Source organism: Anolis sagrei, chromosome 2 (genome assembly GCF_037176765.1).
Source record: "Anolis sagrei isolate rAnoSag1 chromosome 2, rAnoSag1.mat, whole genome shotgun sequence".
Classification (NCBI taxonomy): Eukaryota; Metazoa; Chordata; class Lepidosauria; order Squamata; family Dactyloidae; genus Anolis; species Anolis sagrei.
In genome coordinates, this window is record NC_090022.1 from 88443591 (window position 1) to 88460806 (window position 17216).

At 41.7% G+C, this 17216-nt stretch overlaps 1 protein-coding gene across 3 annotated transcripts in view; it reads left to right on the forward strand.

Moving 5' to 3' along the window:
* Positions 1 to 12234: 12234 nt before the first annotated feature.
* The window catches only part of FAM13B (family with sequence similarity 13 member B), a 54589-nt gene continuing 49607 nt past the window's right edge, over positions 12235 to 17216 (forward strand). For 2 of the 3 annotated variants that reach the window (XM_060765352.2, XM_060765353.2), the window contains exon 1: positions 12236 to 12608. The gene's annotated coding sequence lies outside the window, so the exon portion shown is untranslated. Of the gene's footprint in view, positions 12609 to 17216 lie in introns of all 3 variants that reach the window. The other variant, XM_060765354.2, reaches the window with a different exon arrangement.

Sequence of the window (17216 nt, forward strand, 5' to 3'; positions counted from 1 at the left end):
ACCAAACCCTTTCTGTATTTTCTGTTAGTCTTGAGAGTTTTGTGTGCCAAGTTCAGTTCAATTCCATTGTTGCTGGAGTTTGGAATGCTCTTTGATTGTAGGCAAACTATAAATACCACAACTACAACTTTCAAATGACAAAATCACACCCACCCACCCACCCCCAAAAACCCCAACAGTATTCAAATTTGGGTGTATTGGGTATTTCTGCCAAATTTGGTCCTGTGAATGAAAATATGTCCTGCATGTCAGATATTTACATTACGATTCATAAAAGTAGCAAAATTACTGTTATGAAGTAGCAACAAAAATAATTTAATGGCTGGGGGTCACCACAACATAAGGAACTGTATTAAGGGGTCACAGCATTATGAAGGTTGAGAACCACTGCTTTTGAGCAATATAGCCTCCAACTCAATCACTCTTAAATGCCCAACCCAATGCTGAGGAGCTCATTATTAATCTTGGTTGACAAAAGATCAACAGGCAATGAGGCAGATTTGAGGATCGCTAGAGCTGAGATTGAGTAGACTACAGAACAAGCATGACCAAAGATTAATAAACCCCTCATCATGCCTAGCAAGTTAGCAAAAAAAGGCATAGTATGCCTCTAATATTGTTTTCTCAAAATGTCACTCAGCAGAGTTAAACTGAGTTGTGAGGATCCCGTTGAGCTCAGGCTCAAACATATCATCAGTTGTTTGCAGACCTGTCTGTTAAGCATTTCAAGGAAAAGGTGTCAAATGAGAAATTCCATATTCACTCAGATTTCCTGAGGTTTGGTGGCTGTCCAGTCAAGAATTGGATAAGCAACCCCTTCTGGATGGGGAGGCACTCTCCTAAAGGAGCAGGTGAATAGCTTGAGAATATTCGTAGACCCAACTTTGTCACTGGATGGCTAAAGTAGATTCTGTAGCTTGACTTGGTGACAACAGCATACATTTCAATGGCTGAGAGCAGACTGCTTTTCCTTTCTATACTCTACCACCAAGAGAAAAAAGGGGCTTCTGTGGAAAGATCTTTTGAATGCATGACATAGATCTTCCTTCCCACAAAGGTTGGTCTACTAAGGTGAAGTCTCATTCTACCACCCACTTCTCCCCTTTTCTAATGTAAGGTCTCTGCTAAATGTCATCAGAATGAGATGGCACAGTCCTGAGACAATAGAATAGACTGTGTCACTTTACACTACTAATGAGGGGATGCGACTGTTCTCCTACATTTTAAAATAATCTTTCCTGACATGTTACATAAAGTGGTCTGGCTAGAACAATATTCTTAATCTGTATCAAGTTATATTTTCCAAGAAGCATTTATGCCAGTAAGCATCCAGAAATGGTATCCTTCATAGCAGTTGATGTAGAGTACTCTATGCTACATCTCCAAATTCTGCTGAATGAGTGGACCTAGTCTGAGACATTTTTTTCCTTTTGTATCACTCCATCCTCTCACTGCTTTGCAAAGACAAATTCCTATAGACTGGCCTTCCAGGTGTTTTGGACTTCAGCTCCCACAATTCCTAACAGCTGGGATTTCTGGGAGTTGAAGTCCAAAACACCTGGAGGGCAGAAGTTTGCTCATGCCTGCTATAGCTTGGCAAATAGCAGAAGGAACTACCAGTATTTAACCAAATTCCATTTATGGAAATATCTGTTTGAGGGGGTGAAACCTATGTGCATAATCATGAGCACACTGGGAAAAGGAGGACTCCAATAAATTCGGAAATAATACTTCCCACCTCTTTACTATGAAGTAAAGGGGAAGGGCAGGGAGGGGATTACCCTACAATTCTATTGCTCGCTGCAATCCCAATGTTACAAAAATTGAAGGAGAACTAAGCTTTCATGCCAGTATGTTACAGCTGGTAAAAAAACTACCATCACATTTTGTTCTTTCAGTACACATTTCCAAGGCAGGGAGAGTTTCAAAACTACTTCTACTAACTTTCCAGAAAGGGGTGAAAGGGGAGGATCTCATCCTTCTTCCAAGTGTTTTTCACTGGACTGGATGGGAGGTATCTAACATACCTCCCATCCCTTCTCTTTATTAGCCATCCTCTAGTTTGCCCCTATGATTCTTGGTCTGACAGAAAGGTGTACATAATTTCTGGCAGGGGGATTGTTTTGACTATATCCTTCCAAAATCTAGAATGATATAAAGGATTTTTAGACCAATAAAGGATGCAAAAATGTCCAACAATTTTTTAGACCAATAAAGGATGCTTTTGAAATCTCCAGAGCTCTTCATTGAGGTTCAGATTTCACAACTATGTGTTTTGGTTTTTGGAAGAATAATTTGGTTGTTTTGTTTTACTTTCCCAGTTTACCTTCTATGAAATTGGTGTTTTTGACTGGCTGTTCCATGATAGACATACCACTGCTGTGGAAGCCAAAGCTTATAATTATAGTTCAAGTGGATGTAATGTTAGCTCCTGATTGCCCAGTGTTAATGAATATCTTTCTATTTGTTCAGCCTGAGAATGTGGACAGGATCTTTGGAGATGTGTTCTAGACCACTGGCTCATTAAACAGGCCAGAGGGGGGCTGGCTGAGTGGGTCAGGGAAGTGATTAATGCCTCTTTGCATCAAAGAAGTATTCTAGCATGTCTCAAAGGGGCCGTGGTAAGACCTCTTCTAAAGAAGCATTCCCTGGATACTGCTGTGTGACAACTATTGAACAGTTTCCAATCTTCCATTTCTGGGCAAGGTGCTAGAGTGTGTGATGGCTTCTTAACTCCAAGTATTCATGGATGGTGCAAATTATCTAGATCTATTTTAGTCTGGTTTCAGACCTGGTTGTGGGACAATGACAGCTTGGTTGCCTTAGTGGATGATCTATGCAGGGAACTGGACAGGGGAAGTGTGTTCCTGCTGATTCTGCTGGACCTCTCAGTAACTTTCAATACCATCAACCATGGGATCCTTCTGGGTTACCTTTCTGAGGTGAGGCTTGGAGGTACTATTCTTCAGTGGCTCTGTGCTTTCCTGGAGAGTCAGTTCATAAGATGGTGCTGGGGGGGGGGGGGTGTCCTGCTTCACTCCTTGGCCATTGGCCTGTGGAGTCCCGTAGGGTTCACTCCCATCCCCCATGCTATTTAACATCTACATCAAACTTTTGTACTATTAAAGTGAGTGTGCCAACTGTACCCACACAGAGGTTACATACAGGTAACGTATTATTGGATATCCCTTCTGCAGCTACCCCAATCAAATGGCCATATAGTCTTAGATAATTCAAAAGTCACATATGAGTTTAAAGAAGACACAGACCAGAATATCAGCTTTTACGATGACATCTAGGCATTAGTTATTATCATGTGATAGTGATGATAATTATGAGGAAATGTTTTGTGTAAGCTGAAGAGAGAAAAATGCTAGCTTACATAAAATAGTGGTGGAAAAATGTTTTCAAATGCAGCAAGAGAAAACAAGCTACATTTTCAAAATAGTTTAGTTTTAATATGATCTGCTAAGTTCAATAACAGAACAAAGAGCACAAGAGCTGTACTCTTGATTAGTACAGAAGTATGAGGTTCTGTACAATACTGAGCTCAGTCCGCCTTAAAACAACCGCCACCCTGTACAGTGTTTGCCAAGTTATTCTAATACTTAAATGATGGTGAGATAATTTCATTACTAATATCATAAAATATTACAATCACATTTATCACGTTGCTAGGGTTTCTGGGGCGGGAAGCAAGGGACAAAGTTCTCCAAAGCAAGCAATGAGTTTGCAGCAGACCAGACACTCTGGCAGATCAGAACAATTGCAGTTGTGTCAATAAGCTGATACAAGTGATTTTTAAATCACATTAGTATTGTCTTGGAATAACACATCCACTCAATAGAAAAAGCAATTTTGTTTTTTAAAATATGTGCTGCATTTTCTGTTCCAAAGAGTTGAAACCCTGAATTTTAGCTTTCAAAAGAAACATTTAGAAAAATAGGATTTGCCAATCAAATTTCTGTATTTTTAATCCATAGAGGGAAAAACAAGGTTTCAGTACCCGAGTCTAAGATATAACCAGGTTCCTTTCATGCCTGAGTTTATTGCAAATTTGCTCAAAAAGATTTCTATCAGACTAGAAAAACAGAGCAAGATCATCTTCCTAGAAAAGGATCTTATTCCTTCTCGTGTCTTTTGTTCTGTGTTGTTGCCAGCAAAAATATTTCATCTTGGGAACAGAAACAGGTTCCCACACAAAAAGACAATGAGTCGTGGGTGTGTAGAAGAGGCAGCATGTGGGTCATGTTGCTCCATGTTTCTGACCTTTGTCCCCCAGTTCCTCTTCTTGCCACTACCAATCTGGATTTGCTTGAGTTAAAACTATAGGCCCTTTGTCTTGAGGCGGAAGCCCCAGTGCAGATGGCTGCTTGTCTCTGGCAGTCATCCTTAAGTCAAATCAAAGTCCACCCCACCCTCTGTCCATCCAGCCTGGCTTAACATGGGTGCAGTAGTATTATATCCTACAGTAAACAAAGGAAGGATGTAGCTAGTCCCATTGTGGTTTTGTTTGCTTTAGAATCCCAGTGGCTGAGGGACTTCATGCCGTCCAAAAAAGAGTAGCTGTCCAGTAACACAAAATAATGCCAGACTATGACATGGTCAAGGAATCTATTACACCAAATTATTGAGGGGAAAAAATCAGGAATGATGTATAAATCTTGTATGTCAATAAATCTTGCAGGTGACATCTTACGTATTTGGGTCTTTTTATTTATTATAAATAGTTTTACCTTACTCTTCAGCTATTACGGGGCTCTGAGAATGACATACATAAGGGTTCATTAAAAAAAACCCACCCGGGTCCCCTGTCATTTTATCATACACACTTGTTACTATAAAAGTCCTCAAACTTATGTTATGCCAGACAACTCTCATATTCTATTCACATGACAATTTAGTTCTACTTCTCATGTTCCAAATTTGACATGGCCACTCCAGCCTGTGACCGAGCGTGCTGTTGAAGTTTGAGCATTGGACAATTACTCTGGAGATCAGAGTTTGAATCCATGATCAACCCGGAAAACCCACTGGGCGACCTTGGGCAAGACACACTCTCTTAGCCTCAGAAGATGGCAAAACCAGTACCCCTCTGAACAAATCTTGCTGAGAAAACCGAATGAGAAGGTAACCTTGGGACCACTTTAAGTTGGAAATGACCTGAAGGCATACAGCAGCAACAACTCAAACCTGTAATGTGTGGCTGGAACAAATTTGTTTTCAACTGAATTTATCTGGTAAGCAAATGCAGTAATATCTGGGAAGAGAAATCCCATTCTGTGTATTTAATTTATTGTCTGATTCACGAATTTATTGTACAACTCTTTCCAGTGAAATCTTAAAAGTGCATTTAAGAAGTTTAAAACTCTTGCAGCCGAAGGAGTGAAGTGAGGAGGTGGATCACTGGGAAAGGGCTTTAAAAGGGGGCTGAGTATTTGCGGGTTTGTTTTGTGTGTTTCAGGAGCAACTTGAGAAACTGCAAGTCGCTTCTGGTGTGAGAGAATTGGCAGACAGTCGTTATAAGAGTTTGATTTAATGATCTCAAACTGATATAATTATTTTACATTTCGAGTGGGTAAATATTCCATAGTGTAAGTTATGCAGCTAATTTCCTCTTTTGTAGTTGACCTTGCATTTTTAATCTCTGAATAGCTTTCAGAAATTCAACAATTTAGTTACAGGTCTGCCAAAACCCCAAATGACAGATCAAATTCTACAAGCCACAATCCCAAAGAACTCAAAAACCACCAGAAGGAACGCACCTATCAGCAAATAAGAAGTGTAAAGCTATCCAACTCATCTTTGTATTAAAAGCATCCCCAAAGTATTTGATCTAAAATTTCTCATATCACAGATATATCACAAGGAGCCACCCCCACCTGTGGTACCAGAAGAGGTATTTTGAGCTGTACAGTGTTTTGTTAATGCTCGAAAAACTGCTTTGTTGTTACAATCAGCCTTTTTGCTGAACAAAATTGAAACTTCTGCCAAGATAGGACAAAAGGAAAAAAGTACAGTACATCAAGTACCACCCAGTTCCTGATGGTGCTGCCACCTCTTAACAATATCTCTCTGAGGGCAGCTTTCAACTTCTGCATAGGAGGAAAACACAAAAATATCAAGAAAAGGAATGTTATAGGACTCTCTCTCTTTTTACAGATAAAGCAGCAAATTAATTTCACACTATCCTGACACAGACAAAGGCCAAGCCATGTTCCCATGAAACAAGGTTTTGTGTTTATAGACCAAATTCCATCAATCACCTCAGTCTTGCAAGCTAATCCTTTAATTTCAACAGTCTGTTATCCCAAAAAGGAATCTGAAAAATTAGCACATGGTCATATCTCACATCCTTAACTCACTTGGGCCCATAGGAAATCATCAACTTTGCTACCATTATCAATAGCCAAATTAGTAAACTTTAAATCATTGTTATTCACTTAAATGTATGGTAGTGAATTTTTGAAAATTGATGATGTGCTAAGAATATTGCTTGTTTGCCTGTGTTTTTAGCTGTTGTCTTGTTTTAACTATGCTGTAAAACACCTTTGGTAGATATATCCATATATCTACCAAAGGATATAAAGCCATATCCTTTCTTCTCAAAGCACTATACTGCTGAAACCCTAACTTACATACATACATGCACACTCTCTCACATACAGTATGCTTAGCAGTTTAATTCCAATAAATATTGTTTCTAATTGATATGACTGGTAATGGATTTCCCCTTTGGTGTATGTGCATCTCTCTCTCTCTCTCTCTCTCTCTCTCTCTCTCTCTCTCTCTCTCTCTCTATATATATATATATATATATATATCCACCAAAGGGAGAATCCATTATCAACCATGGTACATACTGAACATACTGTATCTTCCTATCAAACATGAATTCAAACTGCACGTGGAGGGGCCACGGTGGCGAAATGGGTTAAACTGCTGAGCTGCTGAACTTGCTGACTGGAAGGTTAGCAGTTCAAATCTGCAGGATGGGGTGAGCTCCTGCTGTTAGCCCCAGCTTCTGCCAACCTTGCAGTTTGAAAACATGCAAATGTGAGTAGATCAATTGGTACTGCCTCGGCAGGAAGGAAATGGCACTCCATGCAGTCATGCCGGCCACATGACCTAAGAGGTGTCTACGGACAACAAAGGCTCTTCAGTTTGGAAATGGAGAAGAGCTGGAAGCCTTTATCTGTGTTATGGTTGTTTCTAGGCATTGAATATTTGCTTTGTGTTTGTGTATGCTGGAATCCACCCTAAGGCCCCTCGGGAAGATAGGTTGGAATACAATAGAGCTTATTATTATTATTATTATTATTATTATTTCATACTTTAGATTCTTAGGATCACAAAATCTTCTGCAGTCATCAGCATAGAAACTGACAGCCACACCACTGAGAATAATAGATGGAAGATAATTACATTAAAAAGGAGGGAGGGGGAGGTAACTATTCTCTCCAGACAGATTGTGTTGCCCACCAAGAAACCTCAGGAAGAAATCAACCCATTCAGACCTGTAATTTCATGCAAAAAACAAGCAGCCACCAAATTCAATTGATAAAATGTATAGATTAGGCCTTTTTGCCAGAACATATCATAATCCTTGTCTACGGTTACTGAAAAATTACCTGGGGCAATTTTTTTCCAGACCTGCATTTCTAATTGGATAATATGATACACAGTATGCCTGCAAGTACAAGAAGTCAGCATAGTAGAAATAGGATTAGAAAATAAATTGTTCGCAGTTTAGCAAAAGGAATCACAGTAATAACTTTCTAAACCTAACTTCCAAATCAGATTATGAAAGAAACACTGTAAAAAAAAAAAAACACCTCCAAGTGACATATATTTCATATCCTATATTGTTCTCTCTGGAAGGGTTTTCTTTTTTTCTAACTCTTGTTTCAATTCTGTATTGGAAGTATCTCCATCACTCAGTGACCAATCAGATGATATTACAGTCTAAGAGAAGGCTGCCTCTCTAACCAGTTATCTATATTACTAACTTCTGAAACACTTGTCAGGACTGCTGTAGGAGTACATAACAAGAATACTTTCCTCCTGACAACTATTCTTCAGTCTCAGTTGCTGATGTAAGATTACCACAGAAATCCTGCCAACCGCTTCTCTTTACTCTCTCTCTTAAGTACCCCCTTTGCCAAGGCCTTATAAGCACTTGCTGTGTATACTCATGTACAGGTCGATCTCATGTATAAGATGGAGGGCAGGTATGGCAGCCAAAATTATGTATTTTTACATGATCCAGGAATAAGCCAGCCAGGTTTTTATTTTTTTTTGGGGGGGGGGTTGATTTTTTGACTAAAGTTTCTAGACTTAAACATGAGTATATACTAGGGTAGGCAAAACAAAGGTTTCCCCTGACATTAGTTGGGTCTGACTCTGGGGGGTGGTGCTCAACTCCATTTCTAAGCTGAAGAGCTGGCATTGTCCATAGACACCTCCATGTCTATGTGGCCGGCATGACTGCATGGAGTGCTGTTATCTTCCTGCCAGAGTGGTACCTATTGATCTACTTACATTTGCATGTTTTCAAACCGTTACGTTGGTAGAAGCTGGGGCTAACAGCAGGAGCGCACCCCGCTCCCCGGATTCGCACCACCAACCTTTTGGTCAGCAAGTTCAGCAGCTCGGTGATTTAACCTGCTGTGCCATCGAGGACTCCATTTAGTGGGATCAGAGATGCCCCTCCTCTAGAAAGCTCCAGTGTTCTTGGCTCAAGGGCCGCCAGAGGAAGCCAGGTTCCAGAAGATCTGTTTGGCACTCCCCATCAGTCCTTTCTCTATTAGGGTATATTCCTTTCAATTCCCGTATTACACACATCCTTCCACCAGGTCACTATAATTTTTTCCCCCTATCAGTTCACATAGTGTGAGAAGCATAATCAAAAAGACATCCATGAAATGATATTATCAGATTTAATATCAGCTACTCAATTTTCAGTATAATGAAGATTAAAACACTTCAATTCATATCAAGCTAATCATCCTTTTTTTAAATTCCAAGAACACACACACACACACACACACAATTCACAGCTTTCCCTTATAGGCAACAATCAAAGGAAAGTGGTCCCTTTCTATCGTGCTTTTGCACAAATAAGAGCTGCATGAGTTGACACAATTCAAAGATCCAAACAAATGTGAAGTTAAAATGATTGGGTGATCCAGCATGTAAAATAACCAAATCACCACTGTTAGGAAAACTCCTTGTTGCTTCCCAAAGGGAACTGAGGCTACTCAGAGTATCCCCATGTGTACTCCTGCTTTCCAGTTAAAAAGCAGGGACCATATACATTTATCTCAAAACAGCAGTTGAAACAGATAAATAACACTGTGTCCATTCAAAAGCCATTCAGTGGGTGTCCAATTCTACAAATTACAAATAGTCTTTACCTACTCAAATAAGTTCACTTTTACAGCTTGACACCTTAAAATTGTTTTACCATCTATTCATTCATTTATTTTCAATCTGTATTTTACTTGAATTATTTTAATACTTGCCTTTGTTCAAGCTATTTTAATATTTATTTTTGCATGCTTTTAATGGTATAGTTTTTGTGGTTGTGAGATCCTCTAGGTCCCAGTTCCTGAAATATAAATACAATTAAGAAAAAAAGCTAAACATATTCAAATAAATAGAAAAATGTATTAAAATTGTAAGTGCAGTATACTTTAGACAGGGAAAGTTTTAAACTAAATTAGGTGCTTCTTTATTATTTTATCTATAATTATTTTATATTATTAATTATGTATAATCATAGAATGATAGAGTTGGAAGAGACCTCGTGGGCCATCCAGTCCAACCTCCTGCCAAGAAGCAGGAAAATCGCATTCAAAGCATCCCTGACAGATGGCCATCCAGCCTCTGTTTAAAAGCCTCCAAAGAAGGAGCCTCCACCACATTCTGTGGCAAAGAGTTCCACTTCTGAACAGCTCTTACAGATAGGAAGTTCTTCCTCTTGATCAGGTCGAATCTCCTTTCCTGTAGTTTGAAGCCATTGTTCCATGTCATAGTCTCCAGGGCAGCGAAAAACAAGCTTGTTCCCTCCTCCCTATGACTTCCCCTCACATATTTATCCATGGTCCTCAGCATGTCTCCTCTCAGCCTTCTCTTCTGCATGCTAAACATGCCCAGCTCTTTAAGCCACTTCTCATAGGGTTGTTCTCTAGACCCTTGATCATTTTAGTCGCTCTCCTCTGGACACATTCCAGCTTGTCAACATCTCCCTTCAATTGCAGTGCCAGAATTGGACACAGTATTCCAGGTGTGGTCTTGACCAAGGCGGAATAGAAGAGTAGCATGACTTCCCTGGATCTCGACACTATGCTTTTATTTATTCAGGCCAAAATCCCATTGTCTTTTTTAGCTTGCATAAAAAAATACAAAATGATTGTATATCTGTTGACTGTACTTGTTGACCTTATCAATACATTAAGAAAACTCCATACTTCGATATACTTTCTCAATGCAGATACTGTTTTAATATGTTCTTCTTGCATAACTTTTTTGTTGGTTATATTTCAAATTCTGTTTATCTATCTATATATATAGTATAGACATAGGGAGAGATAGATTATTGTTGGGTTGTTGTGAGTTTTCTGGGCTGTATGGCCATGTTCCAGAAGCATTGTCTCCTGACGTTTCGCCTGCATCTATGGTAGGTATCCTCGGTGGTTGTGAGGTCTGTTGGAACCTAGGAATCTGAGGATGCCTGCCATAGATGCAGGCGAAACGTCAGGAGAGAATGCTTCTGGAACATGGTCATACAGCCCAGAAAACTCACAAGCTAGTGATTCTGGGCATGAAAGCTTTCGACAATACATTCTTGTTGTTATTTTGATGATTGAAGGGCTTAACTAGCCAAATCTCTGACACAAATCTAAACATGCAACACCTACAAAGATGCCCAGAGCATTCCACTTTCAGAATGATTAAACCTTCCAAAGTATTCAAATCTCTGCTCCATAGTGAAATGCTCAACTCTCAACCGCTAACTGGAAGCTTTTGATGCAATCTTTAATGCATGCATTTATTTTGTGTTACGCAATCTACCACCAGCGAGAAGCCTAACCCGGCTGGCTTGCTTGCTTTCTTTCGCTCGCATAATAATAATAATAATAATAATAATAATAATACTTTATTTATACCCCGCCACCATCTCCCCAAGGGACTCGGAGCGGGTTACATGGGGCCAAGCCCAACAACACATTGCAACAAAAAAGCAATAACAATACAAAGCAATACAAAATAATATAAATCACATATAACCATAACACACAAGATTTAAAAGCTTATGGCCAGGCCAGATGTAATGATTTAAAATTTAAAAAATCACGCTGGGTATGACAAGATAGGATATATCTCGTAGGAGGGTTTTAAAAAAGGGTTTCCATCTGAACATTAGGAAGAACTTCCTGACTGTGAGAGCTGTTCAGCAGTGGAACTCTCTGCCCCGGAGTGTGGTTGAGGCTCCTTCTTTGGAGGCTTTTAAACAGAGGCTGGATGGCCATCTGTCAGGGGTGCTTTGACATTAGGAAGAACTTCCTGACTGTGAGAGCTGTTCAGCAGTGGAACTCTCTGCCTTGGAGTGTGGTGGAGGCTCCTTCTTTGGAGGCTTTTAAACAGAGGCTGGATGGCCATCTGTCAGGGGTGCTTTGACATTAGGAAGAACTTCCTGACTGTGAGAGCTGTTCAGCAGTGGAACTCTCTGCCTCAGAGTGTGGTGGAGGCTCCTTTTTTGGAGGCTTTTAAATAGAGGCTGGTTGGCCATCTGTCAGGGGTGCTTTGACATTAGGGAGAACTTCCTGACTGTGAGAGCTGTTCAGCAGTGGAACTCTCTGCCTTGGAGTGTGGTGGAGGCCCCTTCTTTGGAAGCTTTTAAGCAGAGGCTGGATGGCCATCTGTCAGGAGTGCTTTGAATGCAATATTCCTGCTTCTTGGCAGGGGGTTGGACTGGATGGCCCATGAGGTCTCTTCCAACTCTATGATTCTATGATTCAAACAACTGTGAGGGCTACAGTCAAACGCAACCCAATAGTTAAAGTGCATTTGTAAGGAGATTTTGCATTCCAAGAGCTGCGCATGCGCAGCATCCTCCTGCTCTCCCCTCTTCCCACAGCTCTCCTATTACGCCTCTGAGGCACCGCCCTTTCCCCTCTCTCTCCCGGCCGAAGGGCCCCGCCCCTGTGGGTTTACGTCACTTCCCATCGCGAAGCGGGTGGGAAGAGGCGCGCTGGTCTCAGTCAATCAAGCGCGCGTCACTTCCTTTCCGAGGCTACCGCTTTTTTTCCCCCTCCTCCCAGCCTCTACAGTTGGAGCAGCGTCCGTCAGCGGAGAAGCTCGCGCCACGGGAACTCGAGCCTTCCCCTCCCCCACCGCCATCTCCTTCTCCTTCTCTGTATTTATCTGGCCTCAAGGGGCGGGGCCCGAGTCGGGACGGCAGCTCCACAACTGTCCCCCTCCGCCGTCGCCTCGGCGCGACTCGCAGCCCTGAAGAGCCGAGCTCGAAGGCCCGGCTCGAAGGGAAAGGCTCGAAGGGACCTGCTGCTGAAGCTGAGGGCCGAGGGGAGAGTCGCTCGGCAACGGTGAGGGGACCGCCGCCACCGCGCATGCGCGCCAGGGCCAGGAGGAGAGCGAGGGGAGAGGCGAGGCAGGGTGGGACGCGGGCTGAAGGGAGGCAGGGGGGCGGCAAGGGGCGGGCGGGGGAGGCTCCGCTCTGCCGGGGGCTCTGCCTGGGAGCAGGAGGAGGCAGGTACGGCCTGGAGATGGGGAGTCTCTTCGGAGCGGGCCCGTCGTCCTTGGCTTCAGGGAGGCGTCCCTCGGGCAAGGGCAACACCAAGTGTGGAAGCGCCTTGCTCGGAATCCTTTCCCGCCGGCCTTCTGTATCCACGGATTCCACCCATAGTCACCCCCCCCCCCCAGCACCAAACCAAGTCCAACCTTGCGCTTCCCATTTTATACAAGGGGAACCATTTTACTACACTATTGTATATCGTGGCACTTGCACATCCACGGATTTTGCCCTCCATTGCTTGAAAATACATTGGACTCCCAGGACCCTTCCAGACAGCCCTATATCCCAGAATATCAAGGCAGGAAATCCCACGTTATCTGCTTTGAACTGGGTTATCTGAGTCCACACTGCCATATATCCCAGTTTAAAGCAGAAAATGTGGTATTTTCCGCCTTGATATTCTGGGATATAGGGCTGTGTGGCAGAGCCCTTGGTCCACACTGCCATATATCCCAGTTCAAAGCAGATATTGTAGGATTTCCTGCCTTGATATCCTGGGTTATATGGCTGTGAGGAAGGGCCCTCAGTCCCCATCTCCTAAAGCAAATGTTGATTTTGATGCCATTTTATATGAGGGACAGCATTTTGCTATGCTGTTGTACATCACAGGATTTGATCATCCACAGGCATCCTGGAATCAAACCTCACTGTAATACAGAGGGCCCACTGTAATTTGTGGTGGCTATACATTGCTTTACATTTTAATGAGTGGCCACAGTAAAGTTAGTTTATGGTATCTCTGCTAATGGCGGCTGTTTTTGTGGACATAGTGGTGTGCTGCTGAGGTTATTATCAGAAGGACTGAGGCATGGTTGTGGATAATTTAACTGCCAGTGCGTCACCTCTTATTTTGCATTGTTTTTATGTTCTCACAATGACTTCTAATATTGGAAACAGAGAGACTAAGGCCCCTTCCACACAGCTGACTCAAATTCCACATTTTCTGCTTTGAACTGGAATATGTGTCAGTGTGGACTCAGATAAACCAGTTCAAAGCAGTTATTGTGGGATTTTCTGCTTTGATATTTTGGGTTATATAGGCTGTGTGGAAGGGTCCTAAATCAGTGCTAATTGCCTTCTTTTTCTTTCTGGTTCCAGAAGGATCAGGGCTTCCCTGTAGTACCCATCTAGCCTCAAGGCAAGGCTCACTGGAGTAACAGGGCGTAATTTAGAGCAGGTGCTAACAAACAGAAAGCAGGTGCAGTTCAGAAAGGTTTCCAGAAAACAAAATAGCCCAGTATGACTGATTGAACTCAAGTCACATATTACAGAAATTAAGGCACTTTATCCACTGGGTCTTGTTGCAGTCACATCTGCTGAAAAATGTACAAATATTACAGTTGGTTTAGTCAGTTGTTTTCAGAGTATATACTGTGAAACTGGAAGTTTCATGAAAACTTCTGTTAAATTTCTCTTTGAAATCAGAATTGGCTACTGATTTTTTAGTTTATGTGAGGCAACAGTGAGGTGCACCAGGTGTAAGCAGTGTGATAGAAAAATATTTGTCTCTAAAGTAAATTCTGGAAACTACCACAATGTTCAATAGAACTTGTGACAGGTGTACAAAAACATTGGCAAATAAATTGATGTGGAATTTGTAAGTTCATTGAGCTTGCTGTGAGGGATAATTTGGCCACTATGATAGTTTTCCATTGTCAATAATACAGCCACTTGTACTATTATTATTGTGAACCCATTACACTATATGACAGCCATGATACATTTTTGATAAACACCTGTGTTAGCCATTTCAAATGCAGTTCATTTCTAACTGCTTTTAATGGTATATGTTTAATGTTCACTCATGTCTTAGTTCATTTTCTAATTTATTGCTACCTATTTTTCATTATAAGTTCGCTGTTATTCTGCATTATTTTGTATTATTCCTGATGTTGTTTGTACTTTGGAAGGCATTGAATGTTTGCCTGGTTTTGTGTGTAAACTACCCTGAGTCCCTTTTGGGTGAGAGAACGGTCTAGAAATAAAGTTTTATTATTACTTTCTTTTTATCCGGCTAAGTGCATCTGGTTTTTAATTTGCCACTTTCCATGTCCTGTTAAACTAAACCATGGTATAGTATAGGAGGCAACATTTAAAAGAATTTTCACAGAGGGCTGTCCTGAGGGACGAAGATTTTATTGTACTGTGCTTTCAGCAACAGTCCCTCCCTCCGTGCCTCGGAAAATGCAGTCAGAAGAGGATGTAGGCAAAATGGATGAACACTGAAAATTTGAAGGAAAGATTTCCATGAATAGAGAGAGGCCTTGTAGTTTGGGTCCAGGTTACCTACAGGACCGCCTTCTCCCACACAATCCATGGCCCTTTAGGACACTAAGGTCCTCTAGTGGACACTTACTCCAACTAGCCGGAATCAGTCACCCAGAGGACCATTTAATCGGCCGCCCTACGACTATGGAATGACCTGCCGGTAGAGCTTCAACCACTAAACAAGCTGTCAGAATTTAAATCAGACTTAAAGACCTATCTCTTCTGGCAGGCCTACCCCATCAACTCTGAATCATGAGTTTTGAATTTATATTCTGTTACTATTATGTGTTGATTTTGTACCCTGTGTTTGATGTATCTTTTTTATGATGTGTTTTAATCTATGTATTTTATTGTATGTATTTTATGTTAACATGTTTTGACCCTGTTGAACTGCACCTTGAGCCTTTAGGACAGTCGGGTAATAGTTTTAATTTTTAGTAGTAGTAATATTATTATGTTCCTGACTAAGTATAGGTTTTTATAGTAGCAAACACAGTTTGAATGATGAGATTCAGGAAGAACTGCTCAAACGGAGGCTCCATAGTCCGAGCAAAAACCACAGAAGAATAGTGTTGAACAGTCAGTCCTTCACATTTGTTGGGACTATGGGCACAGGGCTCCCAAGAGAGTGAAAAACTGTGAATTATGAAATTGCATTTATTTTTACAATTCCTAGAGAGAACACCTCTAGGAATATCTAGGTCTTCCAATGTGACTCTATGATGTATCACACAAGAGCAAGTGTGACAAGACAACTGTACTCGTATCCTGCTGACAGGCTTCCCATAGGCATTTCCTTGGCTACTGTGTAATCAAAGTGTTTGGATTTAGGTCATCACATTACTATACTCTTTTGAGGCAGTGATGGACATGATGCTTCTGAAAATGTTACCCTGGTGCCCCTTCCATGGTAGGCTTACTTTTGATAGCTAAAGACAGCAGCAGATAGCAGAATGGGAGTGGTGGCACAAACTCTAACCACATAATATTTCCTCAGCCTAACACAAGGTAGATAAACAAAGGGTGAGGTGGAGACTGCAACTGTTATCTTTAGTTCCCTATAATGTACGTTAGGCACGAGGCCAGATGTACTGGAGTCAATGTAGAATGCTGCTGCCTAGCACTTGTTTTGTCATCGTAGGCCCTTGGTTTTGTTTTTAAACATGATTTGGTTGGGGTAAAAAAGAGAACTATCAACAGCCCTCCCTATTTGCTAGAATTAAGGATAGAGGACACCTGTGAAATGATTAAAACAGCATTTTTTTTAAAAAAAAACTATTTTTTACCTGAGAGAATCTCTAGGTCCTTCAGTGCATCTCTGTGGTCTTCTGCTTCTGGAAGTTGACAATATGATCATGCTAGAGGACCTACAAATAAGTGTTATCTCTAAGAGCCGCCGCAAACTAGCGTCTTGGGAGAGCAAACTGTGCCAGCACGGCCGATGACGTCGAAGACTCCGCCTCTTTCTCTGCGCCCGCGTGGTTTTCCCTTTGCTAAGGCAGCGATGCGAGCGTACTCTCGCTGTTGACAGAATTCAACAGCGAGAGTATGCTCGTATCGCTGCCCTAGCAAAGGGAAAACCACGCGGGCGTGGAGAAATAGGTGGAGAAAGAGGCGGAGTCTTCGACGTCATCGGTCATGCTGGCACAGTTTGCTCTCCCAAGACGCTAGTTTGCGGCGGCTCTAAGAATCTCTGCGTCCTCCAGTATGACTTCTGGTGGAAGTAGACCATAGAGTTGCACTAGGAGACCTAGAGATTCCTAGTGCTAATCAAAGCCACAAATGTGAAGCGCTAACTGTAAAAGGATCCTTGCACCAGTCATGATGGAATTTCTGGAGCCTGTTGCAGTCAAGACTTCCTAGGCATGTTCCGAAATGCAAACATATTGGTGCTCAAAGATGTAGGTGTATCATTTATAGTTGTAATATTTTCTACAGGAGTCGCTGGCATAATAGCCTGTACCTCCAGCAATTGTGCCCTTCACACAGAGTGTGAAGCTGCCTGTAGTTACTTGCACAAAGTCCTAACCAAGGCACTTCATAGCTAGGTGCATTTCTGACCCTGGATTTCACAGCTAAGCCAAACTCAAAGAACACCAAGTTTTATTAATATTAATTCTTAATGAATTAA